The sequence below is a fragment of the Toxorhynchites rutilus genome, chromosome 3 (assembly GCF_029784135.1).
Source record: "Toxorhynchites rutilus septentrionalis strain SRP chromosome 3, ASM2978413v1, whole genome shotgun sequence".
NCBI lineage: Eukaryota > Metazoa > Arthropoda > Insecta > Diptera > Culicidae > Toxorhynchites > Toxorhynchites rutilus.
This window is the reverse complement of record NC_073746.1, coordinates 135353211-135371050: the sequence shown is the minus strand read 5'-3', so window position 1 is coordinate 135371050 and position 17840 is coordinate 135353211.

Here is a 17840-nt window from a genome sequence, read left to right as displayed (position 1 = left end):
CAACGTTTTCGGAATCATCATGGTGTTATGGAAAACAAGTAACTGATGATGATTTTCATCATCGGTCAATCAGAAATTGGGTCTACGGATTAAAAGAGACTTGGACTTATAGACTAATAATGATTTTTCTCTATTATTCAGCACTGTCCGTGGAAAATACATTATTAGCAAAGTACTCATGGAATAGGCCAACAATATAAAATCACACATGATGTTCCGAAGTGGCCAACAGAATAAAAAAATAGTTTTCGTAGTTTCAAGTTTCAAGTTTTCGAACAATCATTTAAGATATGCTTTAGATGTTTTCGGATCATTTCAGATATGCTACAATAGTTTTGAATTTACATAAAAAATTATTTCTTTTTTTCTAAACTAATACAATTCATTGACTGAGGAATTCAATGAATTGTATTAGTTTAGAAAAAAAGAAATAATTTTTTATGTAAATTCAAAACTATTGTAGCATATCTAAAATGATTGTTCGAAAACTTGAATATAATTTAATTATGAAACAGTCGATTTTCACAAGCTTCCCCTCTATTGAGCTATTCTTGTATCCAGCCGGTTTCAGATTCGAAACGTTTTGCTGCTGGATAATCGAAACAGCTCTTACATTGTGTCCATTTTCGACAATGCGGGACATCGAAGCTGAGTTTGACAGCCAATTTACACGAAGCAAGTACAAATAAAACGCAAAGCAAAAAGTCGTGGATTTAACGATCAGTTTTACACAAGTTTTGAAAATAATTTGTATGATGTTAAGGTTTAAACGAAAAAATAGTTTTCTCAAAAGCTAATCAGACTGAACTATATAAATTAGTCACGTTAGAAACACCTTTTGCATAAAAACACGCCTCCATTGCGGCGAGAGAAATAAACACATTTTCAGGAAGAAAATTATTAATGAAAATCAAATTATCAGTATCAAATGAATATTCTACGTAAAAGTGTAACGAGTGGTCTACAAATGGTTAACACATAATTTTTAGCGTTATTTTAGGAGCCATTGGTGGGGGAGAATGAAATCTCACATACACAATGAAATCGAACTTGTCACGATTATATCGCATGCCGATAGAGGCTAAGGGAAGGGTAGACAGATAATATTTTCCATTTTTAACGCCGTTATCCCTTGAAACATGTATATTCATACAGACCGCATAGTTTTACTAGAACACCGCCCTCTTTTCCCATTCGTTGCTCTCCGCAAATGGTGACCGAATGATGACGTAATTTTTCTTGTATCATTTATTGCTTTGCACTTGTCTGTGCAGTGGGTTTCGGTATAGTAGAGCGGGACGATATAAGTGCGATTCACATACAACATCCCCGTCACGTTCACGTCCCGTTACGTCACGTTACGTCAGTTATTCTACCATGCAATTCTTATGAAAACATTCACATACACCGGCAATGTAACGACCCGTCAGCTTTCGTTCAACGAAAATGACCGGCAGGATTTGTAGAAAAGAATAATTGACGGAGAGGGACGGTTCGTTGGGTTTTTGTCTGGACTTTGTGTGTCGGCTTTTGTTTTGATTTTGGTTGTATTTTTTATGCCAACATATCTCTTGGTTCCAAACTTCGGAGTCAAAATCATTCGCGACTAGCCGAGAAAAATAGTCTATATATACAATAATAATTGTTGAATGAGGGTCGGAACTACGGGGTTTAAGCATTTAACTAATATAATTCAATGATTTTCATTGAATTTTTCCATATTTAGAACTGATTCTAGGCATGCTGATTCGAAAGAGGGCATTGCGATTTAAAACTGTTGTAGGTGGCGACACCATGAATAACATTAAATAAATCATTCATTTGACATTTGACGTGACGGTGCTGGTGCGAGCATTGAATGCATGTGTGAACTGGTGAAGACGTTGACGGAACGTGGACGTTCTTTTCCGTAACGTTCTATATGAATCGCACAATATGCGGTTCAAACTTGTATGCAGGCCTCGAAAATGGTTTGCGATGTTTGATACAGCTCAAATATGCAAACAACAGTCTTCGTTTCTCTCTTGGTTTAATCATTTAGTGTAACACAAGTGATTACTATCATTCATATAAGTATCTGAATGATCCTCTCATATTTGGATATATATATATTCGTGAGAGGTTCAAGCATGACACATTGTGTATCATTCGATTTTGATCGAAATCCAAACACTGGTCTAGTGGATAATTATAAGGAAGAGTTTATTTATCGTCATAACAATCAGTTACAGATTTTTCGAGCATTCTAGATGAGCCTAGTTTTTCTTATTTTATATTTTTTCCATTTTTCATTCGATTCGATTTAAAAAAGTCATGCTCTCTAAATACAGTGTTAAGGAAGGGAAAAAATTGCATCATAAGCTTCGCCCGATGATATTCAATTATTCAATAAAAAATTAGTGGGTTATATCTATGATATAACCGCAAGGTTCACGTGGAACTACCTTAGCTGAGCAATCATTCGTTTGTATTGATTAAATTCTTGATTGAATGAAACAGTTTCCAAATTCAATTGAGTTCAATATATTTGCTCTGTGAGTGAAAAAAATGAACAAATGCCGTGTAAAGTCAATTCATTTATTGTGATTGATTGTTCTTCGTTACAAGTAAATTTAATGACGGACCTTTTACGTTTGGTATGATGACTAGAACAAAATATATGTACGGAAGAATTATCAAACGTTTGATGAACCAGCCTAAGGCTGAAAATCTTTCCAATAAAGACAAAAAAAATTATCAAACGATTATTTTATTTTACATTTCCCTCTGAAGTTTACATCCCAAAAGTGTACATACTTCTCGAATCTCGAATTTGCTTGAAACTGGGAAGTTCATTCGCTTCTAGTGGCTGCACGATTTTCCCAGGTTCCTAAGTTTAGAAGATCATGTTAGGACAGACATATTCCACTCTGCACAAAGGCAAGCGAAGACAAAAGTACTCGCAGTTTGCATTTATTTGCAGAGCCGATTTCCCCAGAAACCTCGGTTTTGAAGTCTGTGTTAGGGAAACACATTTCAATCGGAACAAAAATACCCCCGATTTGTATGAATTCGCAATGCCGATTTCCCCACGCTTCATAGATTTGAAGTCTGTGTTAGGGAAACACATTCCAGTCGGAACAAAAATACCCCCGACTTGCATGAATTTGAAATACCGATTTCTCCAGGCACCTTGGTTTAGAAATCTCTATTAGGGAACACATTTCGGTGGGAACAAAAGCTCCCCCTACTTTCGTGTGTTCTTTTTCTTCTTTTTGGCTTTAAGAGGGTTTAAACTTTTCAGTTCACTCGCCTCTAGGCTCTTTCGTGTGCTTGCAATGCCGATTTCGCTGCTTGGTTTTAAAGTCTGTGTTAGGGAACATTTTTCGATGAGAACAAAAGTCCCCCTACTTTCATGTATTTGCAATGCCGATTTCCCCAAGGCTACTTGGTTTTGATGGCTGTGTTAGGGAAACCGTAAATCGGGCCAATCAAAACGATGCAGTTAGGGCGTTTAGATAACGCCTAATATTTTACAGTTATTCAATTGTTTATCTAATGAAAAACAACATTTTGTTAGTTGCGATAGATGCGTAGAAATATTCCCTATCAAGTGATGCAAACATCTCTCCTATCCAGTACGAAATGTTCGAGCTACAAGCATACGAAATCTTTCATTTTTTCCTGCATGTTCTGTGTTTAGGTTTTCATTTTACCCTTCATATATTCCGGTTAGACGTAGTCCCACGTCAATAATGACCGCACTGCAACCCAAAAGGTAGTTTTGATAACTCCAATAAATTTTATACAAATTAAGGGGAGAGATCGAGCCAGCATCGAGTGTGGTTGTGTTTTCATCGCTCCGTGTTCACTCGTTATTTTTATGTAGACAACGATAGAGAGATATTAAATCCAGTGGAAGCAAATTAATCATCCTGAAAGAAATCTTGGAAAAAAAGCCGAATTTATTCAGCGGAGGAATTTATTTTGTTTTATAAGTGTGATTCAATTATGCTGGCGTTTGCCTTTCGCTTGCATATTGTGACATGTTTCGAATCGCTAGAGAGTGGATGATGATATGAAACAAAGTTAGTTCACACATTCCGAAAGGTGTTTTATGTGTTCATCAGTCTGAACAGGCTATAGCATCTAAGTTTAACGATTATTTTGTCAATAGTGTTTCATTGATCAATCAGTCCATTGAATTGGTTGATGAACCTGATGAAATAAAACAGCCGGTTAACAGTAGTTGTAGATTTGAAAGTTTTCACCCAATTACATTAAATGAACTTAGAACTATTTGCTTTTCTTTAGGAAAAACGGCTGGAGTGGATAATGTCAATGCTAGAGTTATTCAAGATTGCTTTCATGTCATCGATCACATCTTGCTGGACCTTATTAATAAATCTTTGCTAACTGGGCATGTGCCTGAGTTCGGGACATTAAATATCTTGGCGTGATTATTGATGACAAACTCAAGTTCAACACTCACATTGACAATGTCATCAAGAAAATTGCCAAGAAGTATGGAATCTTATGTCGATTGAAAAACGATTTAACTATTTGCAGCAAAATACAGCTATACAAATAAATCATCTCTCCTCATTTAGACTTTTGCTCTTCCATTTTGACGTAGGACTACGTCTTTCATTTCTATACCGGGGTGTAAGTTTCGAAAACGAAAGCGTTACGCCAGAGACCGAGATTTTGAGTTTTAATAGCTCCTAAACAACTGAATGAAATGGAATGATAAACACTTCATTCGAAAGATAAAATGTCTACGCGTTTTATACTTGTTACTTTCTGATCCAAGAACTTGTTTCAATAGTCTTAAATTTGCTTTCAAAACAGGCTATTGAAATCACCAATCGGTATATAAGCGAGCGCCGCTCGGAAATCCACTCAGTTCAAATTGAACAGCGATTGGAGCATGTTGTCGCTGTTGTGGTGAAGCTCTTCATTTATCATGAAAGCACGGATGAACGGTGTCAGCCTGTTTGTGCACCTTAGGCCAGAAGGGAATCCATCAGGAAGAGAGTGATGCCACAAACGGTTCCCCGGGAAGATCTCGAAGCAGCCGCTACACACACACACATACACGCACGGAATTCTTTCCGTTCGGATGCCATTCAGCATCGAGGAAGATCCGGAAAATAATCTGCCAGTACCTCTGGGAATTTAAAAACATATTCATGTGAAAGAGTTTATTTGAATGTTTTATATCCATGTAACACTGTGACCAAATATGTTTCAATCAAGTGCTATTAACAGATGGTTATCGAGTTAGCATTAACCACTGGTGGGCTTCCAGTATCGAGGAAAATGTGGAAATATCCAATCGTTACTGAAAATAATCTGCCAGTTCCACTGGGAATTTAAAATTACATTCATGTGAAAGAGTTTATTTTAATGTTTTCTATCCATGTAACACTGTGACCAAATACATTTGGTTTTGTGATTTTTTAATCAATCGCAATTAACAGGATAGCTTCTGAAGATTATTCTTCCTCATCAGTAGGATATTTCCGTATTCAATATTGGATGCATAAAACCTTGTGCCGCCAACGTAACACTCTCGTTTTCGAAGTTCTCCAAACATTCATTCATTCAGAATGAATTCAGATCCAACTTCAAACAAATGATCTCTAAATCAACGCTAGTCCTACGTCACCCTTGCGGTTATACCATAGATATAACCCACTTCCTGTTTTATTTTTAGCCAATGACACACAAATATCGAGATTACAGCGCTTGCAAAACAAAATAATGCGGTTGATACTAAAATGTAACAGATTCACTTCCTCATCTTTAATGTTGGACGCTCTGCATTGGTTATCCGTGAAGCAAAGAATTGTTTATTTAACTATGGTGTTCATTTTTAAAGTAATTAACGGTTTGCTGCCTCGATATTTGTGTGATCGAGTTGAAAGAGGAAGTGACTTTCATAGTTATAACACTAGAAACGCGAATGAAATAAGAACACCTAATTTCTTGTCATGTGCTTTACAAAATTCGTTGTACTTCAAAGGAATAAATGTGTTCAACTCGATGCCAAGACATATTAAATGCGCAACAACACTTACAGAATTTAAGAGGCACTGTATTTCACATGTAAAAGCTGTGTTCTCTTAACAGCTGAACGAGTTTTTGTTTATTTTTATGACGAAGATCTTTACTGACGAAGTTTTTTTTTTGAACGGATTATATTATGTAGATTATTTAATTTTTTTTAAAATCATCTTTTTTAAAATTTGTATTGATCTCTATTATGTCTGTCATGATCTTGGTGATGATGGACTATTTTTATTTTTATTTTGTCGTTCTTATAGTTGTATTAGTTTTAAAAAAAATAAAAGTAGTCTACAAAAGTTTGAGCGTCGCGCGCGAGACACAGATATAAAGGATATTAAATTGAAAGTTTTTTTTAAGTGCCGGTCTAGGAATTTTTCGTAAAGGAAATTTTCTCGATTTCTCTGAATGAGGGTATTCACAGTCAATCTAAAACAAGGCTGGCGGTTGGACTTGTGCTCTGGTGGACCACTTGGCTGCAAGAGCCTCGTCGGGACCGTATCGGCTCTGTGGCGGACATGACTGAGTTTTGGCTTTTTTGGACATTGCAATTTTTTGAACTTATATCTGTAAATAAAATCAGTTCGTTTTTCATGTTTGCTAAACTGATTTCAATGTTGAAAAAAAAAATTATCTTTTAGATAACTCGTCTTGCTCAAACCTCTGTAGGGGAAGGAGGCGGGACCATCATCATCATCATCAATATCTGAAAGTGAAATTATCACCGTATTTCAGTGTTGAGCAGGGTGGCACGTGCAGATGTGCGCGTATGTGCTGTGTTGTTAATAATATTCTCAATAAGCGAAAAGTGTGCGCTCTTCCGTAGGGATTATGAAACCAGTGAATATTTCCTTGTATCTTAGGGATCGTTTGTCATTAATCATTTGAGGTGCACCGGTGAAGATGAATATTGAAGGAAGCCATTTTCATACTTTGTTGGTGATAGTGAAAGCTATCGTTTTTGTTGCGCTTGCTTTGTGTTAGTGTGTTCTCGTTCCCGCGTGTTTAAACTATCATGGCAAGCGGTTTGTTTGCCTTCGTCTAGTAGAGATATGGCAATGTATAAGTGTTCATTTTTATATTTTCTACATCGAGAGTATGTAGTGAATGTATCACAGCCAAAGGAATCATCGGCATGATGGGCTGAGCGTGCAGTAGTGCCAAATAAGTGGTATCTTTCAATGTTTCTAATAGTTTTTATTGGTTTCCCAAAGAGAATTATCCGTTGTTATGATTGGCTCTCGATAAAGCGTACGTGAAATATACCGCCTTGTTGATTGGTTTTAGATGAGTTCTCTCGGTTACCTTGTCAGGTTTCCCAAAGTTAACTCTTCGACGTCAAGATTGGAGTTCGATAATGAGTAGGCGCGATTAAAAAAGAAATGTATAGACTGTCCAATTAGTTTTGGAGGAGTTCTCTGTGTTACCTTCTCAGGTTTCCCAAAGATAATTCTCCAGTGTTATAAGATACACATAAGATTTTCGTAATTTTGTTTTGTACAATGGTCGATAGATCGCGTTTACATACTCACATCACTTACCTCGGTGAATCCTGATTATTACCTCTTCCCACTAACAACTATCTCTTCCTTGATAAACGCTAGGGACCCCGCTATAGAGGCGACCCTTCTGGCCTTCGGGCGGCGAACATCATACTAACATTCCTTACTTCCCCTGGTGACTATAAGGACGTGGCTGGCGTCGTTATTGACCATTTAAAGCTCGAATCACCGAAAATTGCACAACGAGAATGATTGGCTAGTCCCAAGCGTCATTCTGTGTGTTCTTTGTGCAATTTGGTTGGTTCAGGTCAATTACGGAGAGCAACTACGAATTGTACAGTCTACCCAAGCTCAAGCTCCAATAAATTTTGTACAAATTAACTCCGCCTGCGAATGCCGGATCTCTATAGTAGCATATTCGATAAAGAACCTGAAGCCATTGAGAACCAGAGCAGAGGGTCCAAAGACCTCAAGGAGGATGGTTGTGATAGCTGTTATCTATGGTTATTATGCAAAGGAAGGAACAGTTAAACCCCTAAGCCGGGAATTCCCTCTGAGACCTGTGTATGACCGGTACGATTAAAATGGATATTATTTTCGAAATCTCGTTTTGCCGAATAGTTAAAAGTTCGCGTTTTAAGGATCACAACAATTATTATTTTCACGTTTAATGGGTCTGTAATGTAAGTTTTAGCAACTTTAACATTGGTTAAGCAAATTGTATTGCAGAGCTCGGAACATTGCCACGGCTGCCTATGCTTTCAAAAACAGTAAACGGAAAAGTATTACATTCAATCAAAATTCCTCGGCCAACGAAATGCCTCGGCCAACGCTCGCGTGTAATCAGAATTTTACTTCATATGCAAAGGCACCTTCTATGTATATTTATATTTGCAATTGTTCATCGGAACATATCGTTCATACATTTTACTTTAGTATTGAATTGTTATCTTTTTCAAATGTATTCAAAGACTCGTGTCAATGAAGCTCCACACAGTCTGATAAGTGAATTGATCTATTCACGTGTGCCTTGCGCTTCTCTCACAAACACTATTACCCCTGTTTTACACGTCGTTTTACCTATACTACAACAATGGCTTCCTTCCACCTTCACCTTAATGTTTGAAAATTGCATGTTTTGTATTGCATTCAAGGTTTTGCTCAACTGAGGGGAATATGGCACTGCCGAACGATTTTCCATATCAATGTCTGCGTTGATAATTTTAATGAATGATTGTTCGTCATTATCAGTATTTCTTCGTTGATATATTGGACATATAAGTTGTTGAAATTTGAATGATAATTTTTATTCAAAGTTGTTTAAATACTTAGACGTACTGACCCTATTTTAACTATTTTTCTATGAATCTCCTTGCATTTCAGCCAGAATGTTATCCAGAAAATGAAATAATTATCAGAGACTATATTTGTGCAAGATTTTTCTCTACCTGCAGAGAATGAGTTATTCTGTTAAACAGAATACACCATAGAGCCATATTTCATTCAAAATTCTTGATTTAAAAGCGTGTTTATTTCATTTGAAAATTCGTAACAATTTACGCTTCACAGAAATGGAACACGAAGCTCAATGACGTCTATATCACATTGCGTTTCAAGGTCGGATCGGATTTCAGAATACGGGTGAATAGATGATCAAAAGACGCAGCTGGAATTTTCGAGGAGATTACACTGTCGATTTCCTCAGGGCGTATTTCGTCGACTATCCAAATAAAAATGTGCACATGAGGCAATCCTCGCTTCTGCCATCCAGAAAGGTGTGGAACCGAATATATGTAACGTTGTAATGAAGCTCATTCTACATTTCATTCATGTTTTTGTTTGAATATATGTGCTGTAATATCATGACAATGCATGTGTTTAGGCCTGGCAATAGCGTAGGCTGCGTCGGCGTTACTCATGATAGCGTCTCGCAAGTGAGTGTATTTTTCTTCACACCTCTCCTGATTGTCTATAATCGCAGTCGTTCGCTCTCTACCTCTATATCTTTCGCAAATCATTCTACGTTGAGAATGACTTTAGGAGCACGTTAGGAACATTATAAACATTGAAAAAGAAGATGAAGAGCGACGGTGGGTATCAACGATGAACTCCAGATTATTGTTCCTTCTTCGAACCACACTTTCTCTAGTCGCTGTGCGGTCGCCTACCATGACTCCAGCAATGTCTTCAACAACATACGCATTGAATGTATACACGTGTTCTGCAGTCGGTGTTTTATAAGGATTGATGACAATAACGTGATTGTCACCTTGAAAATCGAGCTCATACATGAAGAACTTCAATAATTCTTTCTTTCTTTGTTTTTAAGAGGCTTTAAACTTAACAGTTCATTCGCCTCTAAGAACTTCAATAATTTATTATGTTTCTTCAAAAAGTCTTCCAGCTCACCGGCAATACGCGTTGCTTTAGCCGAATTGAGGTTATTGGCGCATGTGAGGATGAAAGTTCGATTAAACCGCGATTAAAAATAGGAGATGGAGGTGAACCTTTGAGGTTATATATACTTTTGTGCCGAATTTAAGAAAAAAATAGAATTGAAAATTATTTAATTTTTTTTTTCTGCATATGACCACCCTAATCAATATTAAACATATAGTTATCGGTACCCTAGCGGTATCATATATAGTTTACGTCCTATTCTCATGCCTACCGAGTTTTCTGTGCATAATTTCATGAAAATCAATCGATCCGTTTCGGAGGAGCTCGACCACGAACATCGTGACACGAGATTTTTATATATATATATAGAGATTTTTGTGAGTGTATTGAGATAATTCGAATACTGAAGTTAAAAAATATTCGACCAAAACTTATATTAAATGAATTGAATAAATAGGTCAAGGGTAACATTTAAATCAAGTGAACAAAGTTAATTATGAATGCAGCCGATAAAGAAATGCTCTAGGTCAGAAATGATCACAGATACATGGGTTTGAACCATACACTGCATTCGTAACATGGATGCGTAGCTTGTAATTATAACTGCAAGCAATGTCTGCAGAAATGCTTCAAGCAACATACAGGAATTTACATTTCATATGTACATATTTAATTATCAACCTGTTTCTAGAATCATCAAATCTTTTGAAGTTGAACAATATAATTTGCATATTTCTCATGTACTCCATATCCACTATCACTGAAATGGTCGTGAAAACGTCCTTTCGGTTTTGTTTAATTTGTTACTATTTATTATAACTGTTCTTACTGACACAGGGACAGTTCACGTTGATTCTTGGACCCGAGTAGTGAAACAAACTCATCATGGATCTGCTAAGAAAACTCAAAATTATCTATAGGAATTTTATGAACAACTATAACAACAACAACAACACCCAGGATCAGTTCGAGTATTTATCTGCACTCCACCGATGGACCATGGGAGTGGCACTACCAAATCATGGTACCAAGCTAACCCAACTAATTTGGCGCATCGTTAGGGTAGCTTTGGTCGCACAGTTCATCTACTTATGTGTTGACGTCCACAACACCATGAAGAATGAGACCTCTGGTGTTTCTGTCCATGCAACGGTACTGCCGTTGTTCAATTTGATTTGTTTGATCAAAGTGCTTATTATGGTGCATTATAACGAGGAACATCTTGAGCTGCGAAATTATTTCAACTCTGCAGGACACGGTGATGGAAAAAGTACTTCGGTTGCAAATCGAAGGATGATTCATCTGCACTTTAGAAAGCTCACTTTCTGGACACTGTCGTGTGTTACAACCCTAACGTTGTTGTGGGCTTTTTTCGGAAGGGATGAAAAACAACACATACGTTTGACCGCAGGATTCTTAGATAAAGTCTTGGACTTTTGCCACGTGCTTCTTGAGATATATTGGATAAACGCGAGTTCCGTGGTATCACTAACAATCATCCTTTTGATGAAATGTGCACTTGTCGAAATGAAAGCTATAGCGGATTCATTGGAACAGTTAATGAGAAGAGAGTCCCCGACGAGTACTTTGCAGATGACGCTGGAACAACGCTTCAGAGGCATCCATCGGGAGCATATTGTTTTTCTAGAAAAAATTGCTTCACTTCGGAGATTGACAAATGCTTTCTTTCTGCTGCAGATTATAGCTTTAGAAAATGTAATAATACAATCATTTTACATCGTACACAGGCTTATTGTACATTTTATCGTTGGAGCCTCTTTTTCCCTGATTTACACTTTTGAATGTTATTACATGTTCACAATCATCGAACGGCTGGAAGAACAAAACGCGCGGATTGCAGATATTGTTTTTACGCCGGATTGGATTCGCTCGAGGTACCGCCATATCGTGCTGATGTGTACGATTCAAGCCCAACAAAGCCTCCGATTTTCCTGTGGAAATCTGTTCACTGCAAGCAAGCAAACACTGGCGATGGTTTTGCAATTTTGTTACAACGTGATTTTGTTTCTGAAGGCTACGGTACAGTGAATTGATAGAATTTTTCAGTGTTGATGCTGAAAACTTTAAATGGGTTTCATGAATGTGTTTTACTGAGAGCTTTACTAGCTACTTTATTGTTATTTCATATACTGCAACTGAATCGCTACCAAGATATGCACTTCAGGGCACTAATTGCACATGTTCCAAACCAATCCCCTTCATTCCGCGCGAAAATTTCATGGCGTTACACGCTTCGTTTTTGGATCTCACGAAATTATAATTGTAATCTGTGAGCAGTGTTCAATTAGATTAGTACGATTAGATTAACCCACTTTAGATGGTAGAAAAAGGTAGAAAAAGCAATTCGTGTTGCTAATAAAAATATATGAAAGCAGTAGTAGTTCCTGGTCGTATATTTTACATCAATAAATACCCATATCATATTTGTTACAATTGTTCATATCCGAAACGTCCATGAACGAAATTCGCACTTTACGGGTTTTTCACTTTCCAAGAATTTTAATAAACCCATAAATGTATTCCATCATAATATTTTATAAAGAAACAGATATTATGATGTATTAAATATATTTTGGTACGGGCGATTGCAATAGATATCCTCAACATGTGTTGAAGAGGATACTCGTTTTTAGTGTAAAATTGTCGTGCTTCGATAATAAGTTCCGAGGAAAAAGAGATTGCCCTAGGGACCGACGCAAGGCTCAACGTGTTAAATCTCAGAAGTTCTTCTCTTCTTGCTCATTGCCGTACAACGAACGCTGCATTTGATTCGTCTTCTTAGATGGCGTTAACATTCCCTGTGGAACTTTTACCGTGTCAACGTATGGATTAATAAGCGTCATTTATTAATACTTAGTCGAGATTTCTTAAGCCAAATAACAAACCTTGAATGTATTTCGAGGGGCAAGCTCTAGAATACGCGTGACCACAGTGCAAGTCGGAGGAAATTTCTTTGACGAAAAATTCCCCGGCCAGAAAGGGAATCGAACCCGAACACCCGGGCATGATCACGAACGTCACTTCACGGTGAAATCGAAGTGAATTGTGTACCACGTTATTACGGTTGCCACCGTGTATGTATAATCCGGAAGAATTCATCCGTCGTGACAACTTTCATGAACTTAGTGTTATTATGAATACCACGATATTGTCACGACCCCGGGAAAAACAAGTATATTTGTCACTTGTGTTTTAGATGGTGAAAGCAAGTCACGCGGAGTGGACCAAGTTTAATTTCGTATTTATTTAGCTTTCTTGATAACATTTTGAATGCTATCTTGCTTTTTAAGAAAGAATAGATAAACAAACAGCAATTTACCCGCCTGGTGGCATTTTCAGAACGAAATCCTGACGTATCCAAAGGACGCAAATTTATTCATTTGGATTCGGTAAATGCGCTATGGGATGTAAATAAGGACTAAAAATGTAGCTACCGTAGGTCCATTGAAAGATGGCGACAGGTCTACTTCCGATTGCTCTGAATAAATAGAACGAAGTGGCAATGGAGGCCACTGGCCCAAATACGATTGATACACGTCTAAAGAAAATCTGAATCACTTTCTGCTTTTGGCAAATGCCTTGAATCCCATCAGATTTTTTATAAGAAGATTATGCTTCTGACCGACGTTGCTATTTCTGTTTAAATAATTAAATCAAATCTAATGTCCCGTACATCAGATTAGACGAGAATGGGAAGAATAAGAGGATTAAACTTCAGAATCCCATATCGGAGTTGCTCAGATTATACTGATCGTGTGGTGGATAAATTTGGGTTTGTTCGGAGATATAGAACATGTTATTATTCATAAAAATTGTAGAAACGGTTAAAAAAAAAATTCTAAGCTTGACCTATACTAAATACTGTACAACCCCGATTATCCGCGGAAAAGTCTGGCTAGCTCACCGCGAATAACAAAAATCACGGATAATGCTATAAAAGAAAAAAATTGGTTCCAAACACGAAAAAAAGATAATTCAGTATGAAAACTATGTTCTATCAATACAGAAATCATTAAACTATCAATCTACCCACTCGTGCACATCAGTGTTCAGATAGTGTGAAAACCATGACCAAAACAAAAGTGCTTAAGCCTATCATTCACTGACAAATTCGGGGAAGGCCTATAGATTTACTATGGAGCTTGCTTTCGTGGATAATCCACTGTACTTCTCACTATTCAAACGAGTAAGACAGAGCTAAGAACAAGAGTGTACGAGATGTCGGTTACTAAACATAATAATCATGTTTTATCTCTAGAGTAATTTATAAAAAGAGAAAATAGAATTACATTCCCATATGTCCATTAACTACATTATTCACGATCAACCAAGTATTCCTCCTCATCTTTGAACCAGCGTTTGATTCAGCAAACTAACGCACCAAACAAATGAATCATGGGCTGAGTCCGAATAGTTGGGATTGAAATACTGAATCATCGAGGTATAATCGCAAACTTGTCTTTCTCAAACATACGCTTAATTGAATGGAATATGGAATATCTCGTACACTATATTAATTTTGCCTATATAACGTTCAAACGCCCGACATCATGCATCCGACATGTCTCTTACAAACGGGAATGAACTCTTTCACTTCACGGAGTTCATTTTTACACGTAACTATCCGTGACAATGATGATAGACACAAAAAGATTAAGTGAAGTGTAAGTGACGTGAAAGCGTATGTCGCAGTGATGTTCGTGATCAGGCCCCCGCCATGATAATGTGAGACACTAACCACTCGGCCACGGGTGCACAATTTGATTCGTATATCACATATATGTCAGTGAATGTGAATGAAATGTCTTAAAATTGCATGAAACGTCGAGATCTACTGTCATCTCGAAAAAAATTGTTTTGTCAAAAATCAACAATATGGGACCTGTTTTTTTCCAGAATTTTTAGGCAAAACGTGTGGTTTAATAAGTATAATAAAAGTAGTTATGTCGATTTTTCTTTCGGAACTTGTTGCGAAATGTTGATTTGCACGATAATCTACCCAATGCAAAATATTAGCTCAATCGGACTTCATTTACTAGTGTCGAAGACGTTATAATTTGAGTTTTGTGTTTGGTGTTTTTTTTCGAGATAACAGTAAATATCGACGTTCAGTGCAATTAGAAGACATTTGGCATTTTTTTTTTTAAACTCCGATTTCGGTTTTTAAAAAAAAAATTTTCCTCGAAAAAAATGCAACAGACAAAAATGATCACCAAAAAAGTCGGATATTTTTGAAACTCCCAGGGAATAAATAAACAAATATTAGCTATGTTTTTGCAAAGTTGGTTTATTAAACCTAGTCTTCTAGGCTAAATGCACTCATCTTGGACATAAAACCACCCATAAAATGCTGTGTAACACTTGTGCCATCACTATTACACACAATCATCCAGTCTTTCTTCAAACCCATTTCATTTTTGAAGTACTTCCCTGTTCTCCGGAGCTTGCCCTCATAATCGTCCAGAATTTTTCTATTGGACGATGTTCTGACGGGTTTGGCGGAATTGCCTCCTTTGGCACAAAAACATCATCGTTAGCTTCGTACCACTCCATCACCGGTTTCGCATAATGACACGATGCCAGATCCGGCCAATACAGAGTGTCACCTTTGTGGGACCGGAGGAAGATATTTCTCTATTGGGCGAAGCTCCGGCGCGTTGGGCGGGTTCATTTCCTTTGGCACGAAGGTGACCCCGTTGACTTCGTACCACTCCAACACGTCCTTTGAATACTGTAGGCACTCCTTAAGGTAAACCTGCCCGTTTACTGTGCCGGTCATCACGAAGGGGGCGCTCCGCTTTCCGCAAGAGCAGATCGCTTGCCACACCATGTACTTTTTGGCAAACTTGGATAGTTTCTGCTTGCGAATCTCCTCCGGAACGCTGAATTTGTCCTCTGCGGAGAAGAACAACAGGCCCGGCAGCTGACGAAAGTCCGCTTTGATGTAGGTTTCGTCGTCCATTACCAGGCAATGCGGCTTCGTCGGCATTTCGGTGTACAGCTTCCGGGCTCGCGTCTTCCCCACCATGTTTTGCCTTTCGTCGCGGTTAGGAGCCTTCTGAACCTTGTATGTTCGCAGGCCCTCCCGCTGCTTGGTCCGCTGGACGAACGAACTTGACAAATTCATCTTATTGGTGACATCCCGGACCGAACTGCTCGGATCACGTCTAAACTGCTTAACTACGCGCTTGTGATCTTTTTCACTGACGGAGCATCCATTTTGCCGTTCTTCACCTTCCGGTCGATGGTTAGGTTCTCGAAGTATCGTTTTAGTACTCTGCTGACCGTGGATTGGACGATTCCCAGCATCTTACCGATGTCCCGATGTGACAACTCCGGATTCTCGAAATGAGTGTACAGGATTAATTCACGACGCTCTTTTTCGTTCGACGACATTTTTCCAAATTTACGAAAAATTGACAGTGAAGCATGGCCAACGTGATCTATACACTCTTATCTGATTATAAACGAAAGCTGAAGATATAATTCCTAAAAATTAAATTTCTACAGCGTTTTTTCCGTGATGCAATTTGATGTGACACACCCTTTACAATCTTCAGTCTTGCTGCGACTTTTCTCATGCCCATACATCAACCAAAGTATGACGAAAGGTTTGATGACATATATTTAATTCACAGGCCAGCTGTCTCCAACCTCAATGACAATTTCCATGCACTATTCCTTCCATTTTGTCGAAATTTTAATTAGTTGAACAGATGGATGTTCGTCCTTGACATGACATATCTTTCATCTCTTCTTGGTCGCCTTTGAATGCCTTATACCATTCATACACTCTTGTTTTCCATATAGTTGAGTCACCAAATGTATTCTGCAACATTTTCAACTTTTCGGAACAAGAAATTGTGTTTGCAACGCAAAATTTGACACAATATGTTTTACCAATAGTATTATCAACTTTCCAAATTACAAATTCCTGGTATAAAGTTTGCATTTAAAAAAATGGACAAAAATTGTCAATTTTTCATGGGTTTACCTTCATACGCATTGCCGAAACTACCCATGCAGCTTCAATCATAGTAACTCGTGAGTCAGCAGAAAAAATTTTACAGCTCTATCAGTCGAACTCTAACCAAAATGATTAAAACAGTGAAGCTACTCCGTTCAAAAGTGTGCGCGAACGGCAAAGAACGGTACTCTGCAGCGTCGAAAGCGGACATCGTGCGACACTTTGGGAACGCCGGATATGCCCGTTCCGGCATCTACAACATCTTGGCACTATTGGACAACAATCAGTGTATCGAAAGAAAGCCAGGTTCCGGACGGCCGACAACCCTGAGCGACAAGAAACTCCAAAGGATGCTGAACATCGAGGGAATCGAGGGTAAAGTGGCTACATCACTGCGTGCGCTTGGCCGGGAGGTCGGTGCAACCGGCCATACAGTGAAAAAGTACCTGGCGAACATGGACATACATGTCAGGAAGCGGAAGTCCCGTCCACTGGTCTCGGAGCTGCAGGCAATGGCGCAGCGGCTGAATAAGATGGTTAAGTCGATTTTCCCGGCGAAGTGAAGCTTATTTCACACAAGTTCTCCAAGAAGGTGCTGCTGTGGCTGACAATCAGCAAGAAGGGGATGTCAAAGCCACTCTTCGTTAGCTCCGGACTGCATCCCATCGATAATTTCTGGTCAAACCTGAAGCGTAAGATCTACTCAAACAATTTTGTCGCGAAAATTGAAAAGGAATTGATAAATAAAACGAAGAAAGAACTCAAAAACATGTCTACAAGCATGATTTCGTCCGCCATGGCGAACGTTTCGGTCAACTGCCTAAAGAGCGCAAGGGCGTAGATTTTTTTTTGCAAGTAAGCTCATAGGATAACCTCTCATGAGTTTTTTGAGTTATATCTGT